The 17926-nt window shown below is 33.5% G+C and overlaps 1 protein-coding gene across 1 annotated transcript in view; it reads right to left on the bottom strand.

The window, feature by feature from the left end:
* The window catches only part of ZBTB20 (zinc finger and BTB domain containing 20), an 811826-nt gene that overhangs the window by 622891 nt on the left and 171009 nt on the right, over positions 1–17926 (bottom strand). The window contains exon 3 of the mRNA XM_036243711.1: positions 7116–7166. The gene's annotated coding sequence lies outside the window, so the exon portion shown is untranslated. The remainder of the gene's footprint in view (positions 1–7115; positions 7167–17926) is intronic.

Here is a 17926-nt window from a genome sequence, read left to right as displayed (position 1 = left end):
TGGGAAATCTAAACATGATTCAATGTACTTTGCGAAATAGTGTTTACAATTAGTTGCAGAAACTTTGTGCCTTCTGAAAATTCTACCTTTAGTTAATATATCCTGACTTTGCTTTTAGGATAAAAAACAGACGCAAACATTTCTTTAAACACCACAAACTAATGGGTCTAAAAGAAAACAAGTGCAACCTAAACTATGTACTTAATCAGAAAAGATCCACACATCTGGCTGTCTTTAGGCACTTAGCTATTCATAGGCACCCACTTCTGTATTCCTGCTCAAGGAAAAGAAAAGAGAAAAGCCTAGATTCAAATGGTAATAAAGTCTCTATTGCCATGATAAATATATTTAAAAGTCAGTCTCATCCTGATAACTAGAGTTATATAGAATAAGTATAATCTTTGTGTAACTCACAGGTTCTAATATTAAAATTTCTATAGGTATGTATGACAGACTTAATGTACTGCTTGAAATATGCATACATACATTTGAATACAGCATACATATCCAAGCCAACTATTTATTATATTTCAATGTACTTATTTTTATATATTTACATTTCAGCATTTATTCTTGAAAGTTAAAGGGAAAATACTCAAACTGTTTTCATAATACAAAATCTAAATGAAATAAAATGTTCTTTAAAAACTGTAATTAATGGCTGCTGTGTCAAACAGTGAACCAAAGGGTCAAACCTTATAATTCACAGTTTGAGAGGTCATAGCTCAAATTATAACTTTAAAAAACTGATTATCTGCGAGTAATTTGACAAATCCATCTAATATACTCTGAATGAATATAAAATCTTGAGAGTAAAAAGAATGTATGTCCAAGTGGACAGCTGATGGAGAAAATGGCCTTTTTACTGAATGCGGCTGAAGTCCAGCATAATGACTTGGAATGCCTTTGAATGAGCACGCAAGGCAGGAAGGCCAAACAGTACACACATCCAAAGAGAGCATAATAAACAATCTAATCAGAACACAAAAATATTCCACACACATGTCCAAAAAGAAGAAGTAAATATACATTTCCATCACCTGCTCTTCCATCACTATTACTACAACCCAATTCACAGAACTACTAACACAAAAATATTTAAAATAAACAATTTTTGTAATTTAAAAAATGTTAGAAATTAGTCCTGTGATTTTTCAATTTGAGATTTGAAAATACATACTGAAGCTATCTATATCACATAGAAGCCAAGGATTACAAAACTTTTCCTTATTACTTACCTTGAAAGCCAATATTGTTTCACCCATCATCCTAAATTTACTTGTACCTTAAAACATAATCTGAACTAATTTGGCCTGCCTGCATTTTTTTCAATTTAAAAGTAACCTATTAATAAGAAAGGCCACTGCCCGGCCAGTATGGCTCAGTGGTTGAGCGTCAACTGATGCATCAAGAGGTTGCCGGTTCGATTCCTGGTCAGGGCACATGCGCAGGTTGTGAGCCTGATCCCCAGTGGGGGGCATGCAGGAGGCAGCCAGTTAATGTTCTCTCTCATTGATGTTTCTATCTCCCTCTCCCTCTCCCTTCCTCTCTCTCTAAAAGCAATAAAGAAAAAATATTTTTAAAATAAGAAAGGCCATTGAAGATAATTATCCAAATTATCTTTGGTCCAGTTTAGACCAAATTTCCTAACCTGTGCCAAAATTGAGAAATCCAGCACAATTTAATTTTTAATTTAATTTCATTTAATTATATATCTATGTTTGTGATGTTATGTGTTTATTATATTTTCCTATTAGACCATAAGCTCCACAAGGTTAAGGTCAGTTATCTTTTTTGTTCAATAGTTATATATAACACCTAGGAAGTTCCTTACATAGAGCAGAAATCCAATAAATACTTGTTGGAGGATAAGAAGAAGGGATAGAGTGAAGGAAGGTGGGAGGCCGGTGGTTAGCTAAAATCCTCTTGGCATTTGTGTGATTATGGGGAAAATTTTTTTTTAAATGTACACTCTATTTAGTCAGTTTACCTACCCAACAATTCACTGATCTATCCACCTATCCTAGAAACCCAAAAGATTTAAAATGCATTTAAAAATAAGATAAAAAATAAAAAAGATAGAAATTAGAGTGGGAAACAAGATGTTTATATACATATATATGAAAGACAAATCTTAAGACAAAAAGGAAATTTGCTTTCTTAATTCCTTCATGTTAATCTCATTATAACCCCTATTATAATGCTTTTATTATAATGAAACCCTAAGAATCTTTACTACTTCCTCATGGGGCCATTACATAACCATGTTCCTTATATCATGAGTCTAGAGTCTACTGGAGGAGAAAAATGTTCAATTATAATAAAATGTAAAAAATAAGTTACAATAGTAATAAATAAACAGTTTTTTGTTGTTGTTGTTTTTTTGTGAGAGAACAAAGGATTCTTGGAACCAGTAAAAATCCTTATATGGTAATTGCTGTACTTTGATGCCACTATGTGCTGTTCCAAGAGACTTTTCTGATACATGTAAACACTGTTGGCTCTTGAAGCACAGGGAAATATTACTAGCACAAATAAGATCTGAACATGTAAATCACTCTATCATCAGAAAACATTTGAAAAATGACCTTTTTCTTATAAGTGAAAGCCTAACTCTGATTCCACTTAAGCTGGTAATATGTTTCCGTCATTCCGTTGGACCAGCCCACACATACTGGGCTCTTGATAGGTCCTGGGCTCGACCATCTGGCCTTTTATTTACTTAATTCTTTTTTAATACTGACAAGTGTATTAGTAACACTTCCATGATCACTGGTAAATATAGAGCCGGAGCACAACCAACATTTTCCTTAATTCTGGAAGTCACTAATTAGTTGTGGGTAGGGGTTGGGGAGTATTACAAAGATATGTTAAGCAATACTACAATAAATAATCTAATTCCCAAGAAGAAAGCGTGTTAATCTGCTTCCCACTTCATCAGAGGAATAAAAAACATCCTGTGATGACTAAAGGATATAAAGAGAAACCTGAGTATTTGAGGAAATGGTAGATACGGTGGAAGAATAAATGCAGCATTTAGGCAAGAAACACAAATCCCCTACATATCATGGACAATGTCCATGGTTTCTCTTGATATCTTTTGATTACTCTATTTATCAGTGTGTTTCATGAGCATAGTTTATTCAATTAATAAACACAAGCTTCCAAAGAAAACAAATAAGGTAAATGAATCCTACTTAAATAAACTGATTGTTCTTCTGGTACTTAAGGTATACATTAGGCAACTTTAGAAGCTACATTAATCTTTTCAAACTAGTCAGGTCTCATTTACTTGAGCTTCACAATGACATACAGCAGGCTTAAAGGAGAGAACAGTTTCCAACAGGCTAAAAAGTCATTTGAGAGAAGAAAGGGTCTAGTTTAAATACTGAACCTTGGAATTCAAGTATCTTAAGTCCAATAAAGAACATTTATTTCATTTTTTTAGAGCATTTGTTTTTGTTAAATGAGAGATAGTCAAATACTTTAATTTTTCATGAGATTTAGATTCCTCAAGAACATCAACTGACTGTTATATATGTTGAGTCAAGCATCAAGTTTAAAGTTTTATAACTCAACTCCCTGAAACTAACAATTCTGAGTAAGGTCAAGTCCACAGTCCTCATTTTTAAAATCAAACAATGTAATACCAATCTTTTAGAGATTATTTTTGGTTTCAGTCTACCTCCTTTTTTTCATAGACATTTTTGGAAAAGGATGATATTCAATTATAGTACTTATACCCAAATAACTAGAATCTCAGCTAAAAATTTACAAAGCTGTGAATTGTGAAGTAAATATTAGTATTTCCTTAATTAAATTTTGTAACTAATAAATAAAAGTTAATTGGTTCACACGTGAAAATAAATTGATGAGAGGCCGAAACACAGAATAAACAAGGTGGGGGGAGCACATTGTTTAATATCTAATTTAAGAACTGTCGCCCTGGCCAGTTTGGCTCAGTGGTTAGAGCGTTGGCCTGTGGTCCAGAGAGACCCAGGTTCAGTTCCCGCTAGGGGCACGTATCTTGGTTGCAGTTTGTCCCTGGCCCTGGTTGGTAGTGCGGGTGGCAGCTACTCGATGTGTACCTTTCATGTCGATGTTTCTCTCTCTCTTCCTCTCTCTCCCTCCCACTCTATCTGAACAAAAAAATGAAAAAAAATGTCCTGGGGTGGGGAATAAAAAACAAAAAGAACTGTCTGCCCTGGCTGGTTTTGCTCAGTGGTTAGAGCATTGGCTCACGAACTGGAGGATCCCGGGATTGGTTCTTGCTAGGAGCATGTACCTCCGTTGCAATTTGTCCCCAGCACCAGTTGGGGTTGTGTGGGTGGAAGCCACTCGATGTGTCTCTCTCACATTGATGTCTCTCTCTCTCTATTCCTCCCTCTCTCTCCCTCCAACTCTGTCTGAAGATAAATGCAAAAATATCCTGGGTGAGGATTTAAAAAAAAAGAACTGTCAAAGAAGCAGGGCATGTTTTACTTACCAGTATATGAAAAAAAAAAAAAAAAGAATGGATGCTTTTGCATACAAATAAATGCAGGTATAGAAACAAAACAGAAGCTTTGTATCACAATGGAACTTAGACTCTGGGCAGTGATCAGCTAAGAAGGAACAGAGACAGATACAATGCAATGATTAACTAGCTGACAAATCTATTATTCATGACAGGTATGTAAGCAGTCAGGGCAGCGATGTTGGTGGCCTCTCCTCATCAAGCAGCTTTGCCAGTACAGACTGGATGCCTGCAACTAGGCATGACACAAAAACAATAAAGTCTATAGCCAGCTAAGGGCAGATTCAGCACAATCCAACTCCAGTGCTTAATAGTACTAGAAATCTCTATTGAATAATGTTTCCCGTGATTGGTGTATACTGTATTTACAGAACGTTGCCCAACACTTACCTCTATTTACCTTACTATGCATAGCAAGGTGCCTGAAACAACAGGAAATGTTCAGTATATTACAGAAAAAGGTGACTTTATCATTAATTGGCAAAAATTTCTGTTGATAGGTATGACCATCATGTTGTTACATGAACAGATGGTCAAAGTGAGTCCATTTCACTGACAGTATATTATGTGGGTCTTTTTATCCCCGAACAACCAAACCAAACAAAAGTACAACACAGAAGAGGCCATTATGCCTTCCCTGGTTTAGTTGGCAGCTTTATCTGTGAAATATGAAAATAAAAAACCAAGATGGACTGTAATCCTGCATAGCACCATTTCCACATAACATTCAATTGAATAATATTTAAGTATTCATATTCAAAAACCATCCTGATGTTTGTGAGGATAAAAAAAATACATGTTTTTTTTTTTTTTAATCTTTCAACTCTATGATCTCCAGTTAAAGGGAAAAAATAAAATAGTCATATTTCTTCTTCAGATTTTTTTATTTTTATTTAAGCAACAGTTTATGGGGGGTGAAAAGCAAGTTACAATTCTTTATATTCAGGTATTTTAACAAAATGTTAGAAAAAAAGACATTTTAAAAAAGCAACCCCCTTATAAAAACCTATTTCTCTCTGTATATATATTATTTTTACTGAATAATTTTTAAATATAACATCTGAAATACTCATAAACAAATGAATTCATAGTGTAGCAGGTATCCAACCACCAATTACTATATTTACTCCATGAGATCTCTTGAACTACACACACACACAACACACACACACACACACAAACACACACACATTGCTATATAGACTCAGTATGATAGCTTCATCTCTATAACCAACCCAAAATATAAAATAGTATCTTGATTTTGTGAAATGAAAAATATTATGAGTATAGGAGAGATAAAAATTAAGAATATATTTCTATCTATAACAGCTAATAGTAAAACAACAGCTGAAAATTATATAGCTAAAATGCATCAACATATGTAGTTATGAAAATTTAAGTGCAAGGAGAAATCTACCTACCTTCAAAAAGAGCTAATGAAGTATGAGGTTTAAGATACATCTTTGGTACTTCTGTACCTTAAAATATTGCCGAGTATTAATTTTCCATCAAGTTGTCATTTTCTCTGACATTTGGTTTTATTAATCAAGGCATTTATCATTAATTTGTAGAAAATATCATAATTAAGTCAAATAAAATAAAATCCTTAAAAGGTTAAAATTAGAAAGCAGGTGAATTAGAACTTTGACATTACCCTGTTGACATACAGGAGCTGTTTGAAAGTATGGAAATCAAGTGTTTGCAGTGTGTTTGGTGCCTCAATCTTGGGGCTGGGTAGTTTTTCAATGTTAGAAAGATTTGATTTAAAGCTCTCTGACAGTTTTGACATTCAGGTGAAAGTACCGTTGCTGCCTTTGGAACAATTTGCATATCCCACTGCTAAATAGAATGTTTGAGGTGTGCACTGGTGTAAAGAAATTAAAAACAAGCTATCACACATGCTTAAGTGTATGTATTCACAAAACTGATGGTTGGATCACACCATCCCATCCCCCTCCAATGTAATCTGTGATTTACTCTTCTATAATAAATTACCCTACCATGTTATTCTCACTGGAAGATCTAACCATGCATGTAAGAAGCAAAGTAATTACAGTTTCCTCTTGTCTAAGAAACCTTCTTCAATCCCTATGAGCTCTTTATACACAATAAAGGGACACAAGTCAATTGTAAACTTTTTGCCTTAAATCCTGGACTTTAGTAGTCACAAAATGTCATCTAAATGGCTTTGTTGTTCCCAACAAATACATTTTTATTTCTTGGAATCAGTTATAAAGCTCTTCCTGATGATGAGGAATATGAAGCTTGAGCCAATATGTTTATTTAAGAAGAGGGAAAGGTATAAAATAAGTAAAGTTCCAAAATGATTTTAACAAGGGGAGGGGCCACAGTAGATTCCCATATAGAAGAAAGAACAGGTTCAACAACATCCAATTAGGCTGAGATATTCTCAGATGACACAGCTTTCTTCTTTCTTTACTTATAATTTCAGATTATTTTTTAAGCAGACATAGAAAAGGTTATTTAATGTGTTAAATGGCAATAAAAGAAAGACTTAAGTTAGTAAACTCAAACACTTAAGTATTATAACACTTTTCAAGAAGATAAAACCGTTCAAGAAAATAGCAATGGACATTACCTTCAGCCTTCAGAGTCTCAAAGGGCAAGTCTTAACACCTCAATTGTGTGACTGTAAAAAGAAATACTTAGAATTAGAAGTCTACCAAGGAAACAATTTTGATTTCTATAATATCTTTGATTAGTTATGAGAAGTAGATAGCAGAGTTTGTGTATGTCAACTAAGACCTATAGTTTTTCTTTAAATAAAGGCTAACATGTTCATTTGTGTATGTGCAGAACAAGTACTCAGCAAAATGTGGCACAAGTATATAATGTAAACCACTGTACGTCTAAGGTTTATATGGAGAACAGGTTATTTATAATAATATTATTAAAATATTTCTTAGTTTATACAAAGGTTTTTATATTTATATTTTTATAATTAAAAAATAAAACTAATACCAAATAGTCTTTATCCCATTTATTTGTGTTTTGGGGTTTTTTGTTTGTTTGTTTTTTGAGTATCAGAGATTTTGCAAAGATCTACTATGTACAATATACTGGTAAGCACTGGTCAGTTAGGAAGTATACAAGTTAAGAAAGACACAAACCTATCCTCAAAATAGTGAGTGAGGTTGGAGAGATATACATAAAAAGAAGATATCCAAAAAGAATAAAAAGTAAATGGGCAGGAAGAAATAGGGAGCAGCAAGTAACACGTTCAAAATAGCCTGAACTGGTGTACAGTACCTAATGCATGGACATGAGATTTTGTTTCCTGCCCCAGCAAGCTAGGCTAATAGTAGGGCCCTGCTCAGATTTGAAGGGAGGGATATCAAATAAATGGATCCTATAGAATCAAAGCTGGGACTGGGAGCAGTGAAGCAGGCACGATGTTGAGGAGCCTTTGAAGCCAATTTAGTGAGTTTGAACATGAAAACATTTAACTAGAAACAACTCTCCTATTAAAAATTGAGTTTGATATTGTATGTCCTTGGAACAAGATCCAAATTTGCTATGAAATCTCAATGATGACCTTAAGGTCATATTTACTAATAATCTCCACAGAGATTCAGCCATTTGAAGTCTCAAAGGCAGTTTCACTAATGGAAATGCATATATAAACATAATCCAATCCTGTAAAACAGTACATCTACAGTGACAGACCTGCTAAAATGCAAAAAGTCTAAGGATTTTAATTGATTGGATCTCTAATATGCATAAACAACATTTTACAAAGGGAAAACAAATAATCCAGCAACAAACCACACCAGTCAACCAAAAGAAACCTGAGGTTAGGCTTTACTGATAGATAAATGGGATCCAGAAAAGGAAGGTGACAGTCCTATTATATTCAGGCTACAAGAGTAATATCACACTTATCTTGCAACCCCAAACTTTAGAAGAGGCACTGAAAATTAGCATTTCTTAGGAGAACTGAGAAAAGAACCATTATTCATGGATAAACAGGGGATAAGTAGGAATGGAAAAGAAAAACATGTTCAGATTGTAGGGGTGAGGTAGGGAAGGACACTTGGGAGAAAATTTGGTTATTACATGATATATTATAAAATTAATTTTTATTTATTAATGATCTGCCTCCCCCACTAGAATGAAACTGCCATAGGTCAGCACTGTCTTTTTCACTGTACTACACCATTTTCATGAATGGTATCTGCCATAGAGTAGGAGATCAACAAATATTTATTGAATAAAAGAATGAACAGCCTGATCAACCTATGAAACAGGCACTAGATTTACATCTATTTACAGATAAAGAAAGTTATACTTAAAGAAGTGAAATGTTATGAATTAAATTAAAGTGCGTCCTTTGTTAACTCCAAACTGTTACAACCTATTGTTTATAGTCTTCCACTCAGTATTCATTCTAGCAGGGGAAGCAAACAATAAGCAAATAAAGTGTTAGACTTATGTTATATAATTAGTATTATGAGGGCAAACAAAACAAAGTAGCAGCACTGAGAGTTACATGGACTGATACTTTAGATGAGTCTGAACAGGAAAGCTCAGAGGAGATGACAATAAGAAAAGGCCACAGTGAAGTGAGGAAGATTAAAAAAATATCTGGGAGACTATCTGGGCTCTTATAAGGATTAAACAAAATACACATTACCTTTCTCATACAATGGCTATTACACAGCAAACAGTATTCTCAATGACTATTATTTTATGTTGCTATTATTTTTATAAATGGTAAATTTCCCCACTAGATTAAAAATTTGTCAGACATTCATTTTTATCTCCCTATAGCTCTTTAAATAGTGTCTAGCAAGAATTCAGTAAACATTTATAGAACTGAAAATAGAAATACACATTACCAGTTCATTAATTAGAAAAAGTAAACAGACTATATGAATATGAAAAAGTCACCATATCTAATATGCTTGAGTCAATTTAATTCTGTTAAATCAATGTTGCTTAATAATTAATCATTTATGGATTAAAAAGAAAGAAAAAGGTGAAAATATATGTAAAATGGCTATAGCCAGTAAACCATAGATTAAAGAAAGTAATAAGGAAGAATCAGGGGAATAAAATAAAGTTTTCAATATCAGTCCACTGTCTTTACCATTTATATGCTCTGTCTGCCTCCATCAGAGTAATATATTTTTCTAGTTCAAGGAGTCTACCACACAGGTATCTAATTCACTTACGTGTTCCTATAACATGCATAGGGCCTGATATATATAGCAAACAGTCAATAAATCGTTGTTGAACTGAATTAAACTAAAATGATCTTTAGTAGTTCTGATGCTTTAAAGTTAGTTCAAATTTTTAAAAATGCAACAAAAAAGAAGATGACAACAGAAAAAAATATCAAGTGTTAGGTTTAGCCCTGTAGCAAAGGAGTAGCGAACAAGGTTAGTTTTTAACAAAGATTGAATTATACATGACAGTGTGATATTGGCAATAGAAGAGACAGATGAGTAGAACAGACCATAGGGACTCAGTATGGGGTAAATGTTACAGGTAGCATTTCCACAAAGTTGAGATAATCGACTAATTTATGTGAAAACAAGTAATTTTTGTTCCTTACCTCTTACCCAATACCAAAATATAAATTAGATTACTATATTTGAAAATAATTAGTAAAACAATCAAAGAGCTTTAAGAAAAAAATATATATACATGTGTATACACACACACACACACACACACACACACACATATATATATATAATTTTCTGAATTCTAAGGTGAGAAGTCTTTTGAGGCACATGGCAGCAGTATATGCCTAAGCACAAAGATTTATGAATTTGACTACTTGAAGTAAACATTTTTACAAGTCCAAAATTATCTCCAACAAAATCAAGAAGCCAACAACAAATAACAATAAATATTTTAATGTATATGATATTCATAGGGTTAATAATCTTCACCTATAAATAAATAAAACAAATTTCATTTTTCAAATGAACATATTTATAATAGAAGAAACACAAGCTACGATATATATAAAATAATATTAATTTGTAATAGCAATGAAAAAAATACAAATTAAAATAAACAAAATATTCCATAGTAGTAGTAAACTGATTTAAAAAAATTATATGTGATATAATGATAAAGTTTCACTAAATATGGCAAGTGAAAATTTACAATATACCATTAAGATTAAAAAGCAGGTTATAAAATGATGATAATAATAAGATACCAATTTTAATAATATGTATATTATACAAACATACATATAGACTATATGCAATGTTTGGTTATAGAAATATATAAATATAGATATGTATGTATTTGTGTATGTACATATTAGAAAAACATGTATGTATTAGTAAAGACCTATAGACTAAATTATTCCTGGTATTTATCTCAGGTACTAAGATTATGGCAGATATTTTTCTTCTTACAATTTCTTTTCAAAGTTTATACAATAAACACAAATTACTTTTTTTTTAATCCTCATCTTAGGATACGTTTTTATTGATTTTACAAAGAGAGAGAAATATCGATCAGTTGCCTCCCTTATGTACCCTCACTGGGGATCAAACCTGAAACCTCGGTTTGTGCCCTGACTGGGAACTGAACCTGTAACCTTTTGGTGCACAGGACAACACTCAAGTAACTGAGCCACCCAGCCAGGACACCCCAAAAAAGTTCTAAAACAAGACATTTGCTCTGTTTCTAAATAAATATACAAATAAATAAAAAATATATTATTAGATTTCCTGAATGTTAAGAAAGCCATTTGGAAATGTCTATCTGTCCTTATTTCTGGGAAAGGCCACCTTTGTTAACTGTATAGATTAAATTTTTAAAAAAGAAGAAGGAAGGAAGGAAAGAAGATGGAGTGAGAGAGAGAAGTGAACAACAAAAAAAAAAGCAAAAGAGCCCTGGCCAGTGTGGCTCAGTTGGTTGGAGCATTGGTCAACACACCAAAAGGTGGTGGGTTCGATTCCCAGTCAGGGAACAAACCCAGGTTGTGGGTTTGATCCCTGCTCAGGGAGCATGCAAAAGAGGTCGATGGCGGTTTCTCTCTCACATTGATGTTTCTTCCTCTCTCTTTCCCCCTTGCTCTCTCTAAATATCAATTAACAGTAATAATAAGACTTGTAAAACAAAACAAAAAAAAAATTACCTATAATAGTATTTATCAGATAGCTAAATTTTAACTGATTTCATCTTCAATTAAATTTTCAAAAAAAAGCACTGCATAGAATGTAGCAAACTTCAGCAGTTTGAGGTTCTATTTATATAGTAAGCATACTATTATAAGAGAAACCAGGTAAAATATGCATCAACTTCACAAATAGGACCACGATAAAGAGACAAACAAAATACGCCATGAGAGAGAACAGATGAAGCTACATCAAATCAGTTTTGAAAGTAGGAGGAGTATAATCTCAAATAAGTAAAAATTCAAAGTAAACACATTAGGACAAAATAAACTGAAACTCCTAACTGCTGTTTCTTCTCTATCAATAATTAGATAAAACAAAGTCTTCTTTATTAAATAAAAATTTAAATACAAAGTTTGGTTGTATCTCATCAAAATTGGCAAATCAAAACCAGTTTATAATCCTCAAAGAACATCCGAGATAACCTGTACAAACATGGTCAAGAGGACAAGATGCATTCCCTCCAAGTCTGGAAAAGACTAATTTAGTTCTAGTGAAGGTATTCATTCTGGCTTTGGGTAATATTACAGTTTTTAAAACACCAGAGAAATCTAACAAGTTCTACAGCAGACATCCTCCAAGAATCTGTAAAAGTGACCTGGCTAAACCCCATACTAAAGCCATCTAAAATCAAATCAAATTCCACTGAGCAGAGCTCTAGGGTAACAACAAAAGACCATTCACTTGACTCAATTATATTTGCTGTTAGGTATTTCAGTTCCCCTTTCAAACAGAGGGAAAAAGTTCAGAAAGATTATGCACTAAATACTGCATTTAACCTGAAAATCCAATCTATTTATGTTTTTCTCATTTGTCTCTTTAAATGTAACCCAAGCCCATTCCTTTATTATGTGCAGCTTTACTCTGTTTATCTTTATTTTCCTATAGCAGAATGCCTTAAATAAATTCTTAAAAACCAACACACCAACAAATAAATAAATTAAAACTCAATGACTATAAAAGGTACACAGTCCAACCTGCTTAATTTTTAACAGGTAAACAGAATGCATTTCTAAATTATTTACTTAAACTTCTTCAACTAAAACTTTAAAGTTTTTGAGCTTGGAATGTGTGCTCTTTCTAAGGATCCATAAAACAATTACTTTTAAATATTCTATTAAGACATTTTAATAAAAGCAATTGAAAAACACCAAAGTAAATGCAAATTTAAACAGTTGCACGAGTACATAAAAAATGCAAAACATTTTTAAGATTTCAGAGGTCAACCCTGGCCAGTTTTGCTCAGTGGTTAGAGTGTTAGCCTGAGGACTAGAGAGTCCTGGGTTCGGTTCCTGCTAAAAGCAAGTACCTAAGTTGCAGTTTGTCCCTGGCCCTGGTTGGGGTTGTGTGGGTGGCGACCAGTCGATGTGTCTCTCTCACGTCAATGTTTCGCTCTCTCCTCCCCCCACCCCTCCCGCTCTATCTGAAGATAAATGCAAAAAAATTTCCTCGGGTGTGGATTAAAAAAAAAAAAAAGATCTCAGAGGTCAGTAAAATTCCCTTCATGTCAATGTTCCCTTGTTCTCTCAGATATTTTATTCCTCAGTACCTTTGAACAGAATGAGTAGAAATACTCTGTACTAAACATATTAATGAGATTGATATAATAATGGTTTTGGAGCAAGCATTTATAGAATGCTCTTACTCCTAAGTATATCATAAAAAATGTACAATTATGAAACTATGGGAAATATTAATAATTCTCAAACTAGGACAAAAAGAAAGAATGAACAGTAGACAAAAATCACCATTTTCTCTGAGCCAAATACCGGCTCAGCTAATACACAAGAATGTCTGTACTTGATACAAGTAAACATCGATTACCTGGAATGCTGGTTAATTAAACATTTTGGCTAGCTATGGGTGAATAAAGTTTTTGTTTTGATTTTCTTAACTAAAAACCTAATATGTACTAGTAAGTTTATTCTGCCTTGGTAAATGGCTTATAATTCTATCCTCATTAAAGGTGAAAATTGTATACTACCTTAGAGGATGGTTGTTAATCTTTTGGTGGGTCATAAGTCCCTCTGAGAAGATAATAAAAACCAAAGATCTCCTTCTCTGGAAACGTGTATATGTTCACAACATTTTGTATAATATTTCCAGAAGCCAACAACCCACATAAAGACCACTTGCCTTCTAATTTTACAGAATTCTAAATATGTATACATAGGAGGCTATATTGACTACACAGTGACCCCCAGGACATAACCAGAATTTTAAAGTTGCTTTATGAAGACAATCCTAATAATGAACTATTTTCTTATGATTTGTCTCCTTTTTTCTAAAAAGGGAGTGTAAAAACAATTCTGCTTAATTCAGTCTGAATTAAGATGAAAGGTCAAATGTGAGTCTCCTTTTAGGACAATTGTACCATCAGCGCTTTGAACTGTAAAACAAAACAGTGCTATTTTCAAATCATTCCACATCCTAGAAGCAGCAACAATTTTCTTATACTTTTGTAACTCAGAGGAGGCAATGCCAGGGAGAAAGCTACTTATTTTCACCTTTACTTCTAACAATTAGCAGATAATACCAACTACATAAGCAATTCCTATATTCAGGTTTTGTGCTAAGAGCTTTTAGGTATGTTTACTTATTTAGACTTCACAAAAACTCTAGGAGGTACCTACCTTGATATTAGATGTCATTATTCCCATTTTATTGGTGTGTAAACTGAGGCACAGAGAGATTAAGTGATTTGCCAAAGATCACTTCTCTACTGAGTGACAGAACCAGCATTCACACCCATTTAATCTGGCTGAAGTCTGTACTCCTGCAATCTGAACTCCATTTCCAGTTCCAATCCCTCATGAGCTGATGAGTTTTCTTTGTGGTTTTATATTGAACACAAGTCCACCTCTTCACTACCATGTAAGAAACATTCATACTTTTTGCTCAGACATGTCCATTTCAGGAGTTGTTCATAAGCTGCTGACAAAGCTGGCACAACCCTTGTGAAGCTGGCAGTTACATACCATTGTAAATTTCCCAGAGTCAAATGCCAATAAGACACCACAATCTCAGTAAATGTGGGACCCTACAATAAACGCTGACCCTTCATTTCCTTTTTGGAAATAGTTCTGATGAGATATAAAATTAGATGATTATACATTTGAAGAGCCAACCAAGACAAGACAAATGGACATGTTATCATAACAGTACCCAAAGGTGAAACTATCTGTTATTCCTAATTCATCTGAAGAGAGGAACAAACCAGATTATTTTATTTTTACTTTGTAGTCTTAAATAGTCCATGGATTAATATTAAAATAAAATGCATATTTAGCGAGGGCAGGCAAGTTGCTTCAGTGGCCAAAGCTGAAAAACATAAAAATTTTCTTGGCATATCCTTCTCACCGACAGATTGAGTGTTTCCAGAGATAACAACCAATTTGTATCTAAGGGTTTGCTTTTAGTGTACCAACCTTTGTATTTTGAGTAATCTCACAAAGAGCAAAGGATGAAAACAAAACAAAAGATTTCCATCCTTACAGTTTGTACACAAGTTTTCATTTTGTAACAAAGAAATCCACACCTGAAACCTATATGATTCTATTAACCAATGTAACCCAAAAAAATTTAATTTAAAAAGTTATTTCATTTTATTTTCATTGAATTACTTCCTACATATAAATATAATCAAGCAGGTAACAGTGAGATACAAACAATAAGGGCAAAATAAGGCAGAATGTTCAGAGCCCTGAAACATGATTAAAGATCAGTAAAGAAAGTACAGCAGAGCCCTAGCAGGTTTGGCTCAATGGTTAGTGTGTCGGCCTGTGGTCCAGAGAGACCGAGGTTCAGTTCCCGCTAAGGGCATGTACCTCGGTTACAGTTTGTCCCTGGCTCTGGTTGGATCGTGCGGGTGGCAGCCACTCGATGTGTCCCTTTCACGTCGATGTTTCTCTCTCTCTCTCTCTTTCTCTCTCTCTCTCTCTCTCTCTCTCTCTCTCTCTCTCTCTCTCTCTCCCTCTCCCTCTATCCCTCCTTCCCTCCTTCCTTCCCACTCTATCTAACAAAAAATGGAAAAATGTCCTTGCGTTGTCCCAATAGCCAAGGTTGTGGGTTCGATCCCTGGTCAAGGCACATATAAGAATCAACCAATAAATGAATAAATAAGTGGAACAACAAATTTCTCCCTCTCTGACTCTTTGTGTCTCTGTCTCTCTCTAAAATAAATAAATAAATAAATAAATAAATAAATAAATAAATAAATAAATAAAAATTTAAAGAATATATAACAAGAAAGAACGTTGGTAATTGAGGCCCTTTTCTTCATTAGACCCAGGGACTTTTACAGAATAGTTGATTCCAATGCAGTAAAGCCAGCTGGGAATGAGAACCTGGTTAAAATAGAAAGTATGCCTGGAATAAAATACCATCCTCAGCTCCTTCTGTCTCTAAATCATCCCACACATACCACAGTAAAACAAATATTTGGAAATCAACTTTATTCTTTATAATGATTCTAATCACGTTATCAAATCCTAAATATTTGGTTTTCAAAGTCCTCCATAATCTGGTTCCATTATGTAACCTCTCTTCCAAATGCAGAAATTGTAGCCTCCAATCCATTTGGATACCATTTTAAACCAATACACAATGATTCAGCAAGGGGTACTCACATAACAAAAATCGACATGGTCTTGGAGCTAAAAAACCAAGCACTAATCTCCAGTTTCTCCAAAATGCTCAGTATATCAATGCTTTCTCTCTTCTCACTCTTCTCGTATTCCTATCCAGACATCTGTTCATGGCTGTCTCTTAGATTCAACAAAAACTGATTCAGATACAATCAATTCAATCGCTCTCATTTTAGCTCAGACACCTACATTTCTCTTTATAAAATATTGACCATTTGGATACTTTAGAAAAAAATACAGAAGGCTAACCTTATGCTTTGTTCCCACCAATACTTTCACACAGGCACAAAACATCATGGATTCTAAATTAACACAACACACACACACACACACACACACACACACACACACAAACTCTTTGACCAGGATCCAAACACACTGGTCTTCTTTATACAGAGTAGGGCAAAAGTAAGTTTACAGTTGTGAGTACATGGAACAGTTTATTCTTGTGTTATTTATTAATTATACATAATTACTTATTTACTAATTATGTATTAATTATTGTATTACTTTCAGTAGAATAACTGTAAACCTACTTTTGCCTAACCCTGTATTCCTTTATCAGACCACACTTATTTGGGGCTTTTAAACTTGTATGCCTGGCACATATTAAGCACTCAAATACCTGACAAATGAATAATTAAATAAATGAAATAATTATGAAGTTAATATTTAAGTCATAAATATTTATCAAGTAACTACAATGTACAAGGTGATTTTTTTTTACTAGAATCTGACTGAAATCCCTACCCTTAACATAATTACATTTGGTAGAACACTCCAAGATAAATTTGATGATACTTATTTTTAAAAGAGTTCTGAACAAAATAGATTGTCACAGAATTAGACCTAAAATGTCTTGATACTTAAGACTAACAACACTGTTTTTCTCAACCACAGTTCCCTTTACATTCCTCCATTAAACTTACAGATATGTCATCATCAACTTTTATGATTTCAAGAACAGTTGAATGGAATTGAATGAAGGCAGTGATAGTGTCACGTATCTCATTTTGGATCTTTATTGCCAAAATTGATGTTTCAGTCCCTGTGAAGCATGGAAGATTCAGGGTAAGACTACACTCTAAGTGTAGTAACATATAGAAATTAACTCCTTCCATGAAAGATGTACTCACAATGTACCTATGTGCACATGTGACAATAAATCTAATGTTTGTAAAGGTAAAAAATATATAAATAAATAATTTATTTAATCCAGGGATTAGCAAACTTTCTGTTAGGCCAAATGATAAATATTTTAGGCTTTGTAGGTCATAGAGTTTTTATCTCAACTCGTCAATTCTGCTACTATAGCATGAAAGCAACCATAGGCAACAAGTATATAAACGATAAAGCATGCTTGTATTTCAACAAAAGTTTATTTACAAAAACAGAGCGTGAGATCACTGGGGAAATGCAAATTAAAACCACAAAGTGATCTCACTTCATACCTGTTAAAATGACTACCATTTTTAAATAGACAAGAAGAAATAAGTTTTGGCAAGAATGTGGAGAAAAAGGAACAATTGCACATTGTTGGTGGGAATGTAAATTGGGACAGCCACTATGGAAAACAGTATGGAGGTTCCTCAAAA

This window comes from Molossus molossus, unplaced genomic scaffold (genome assembly GCF_014108415.1).
Source record: "Molossus molossus isolate mMolMol1 unplaced genomic scaffold, mMolMol1.p scaffold_m16_p_5, whole genome shotgun sequence".
Lineage (NCBI taxonomy): Eukaryota > Metazoa > Chordata > Mammalia > Chiroptera > Molossidae > Molossus > Molossus molossus.
The sequence above is the reverse complement of the archived record's forward strand: the minus strand, read 5'-3'. Positions and strand labels throughout refer to the sequence as shown.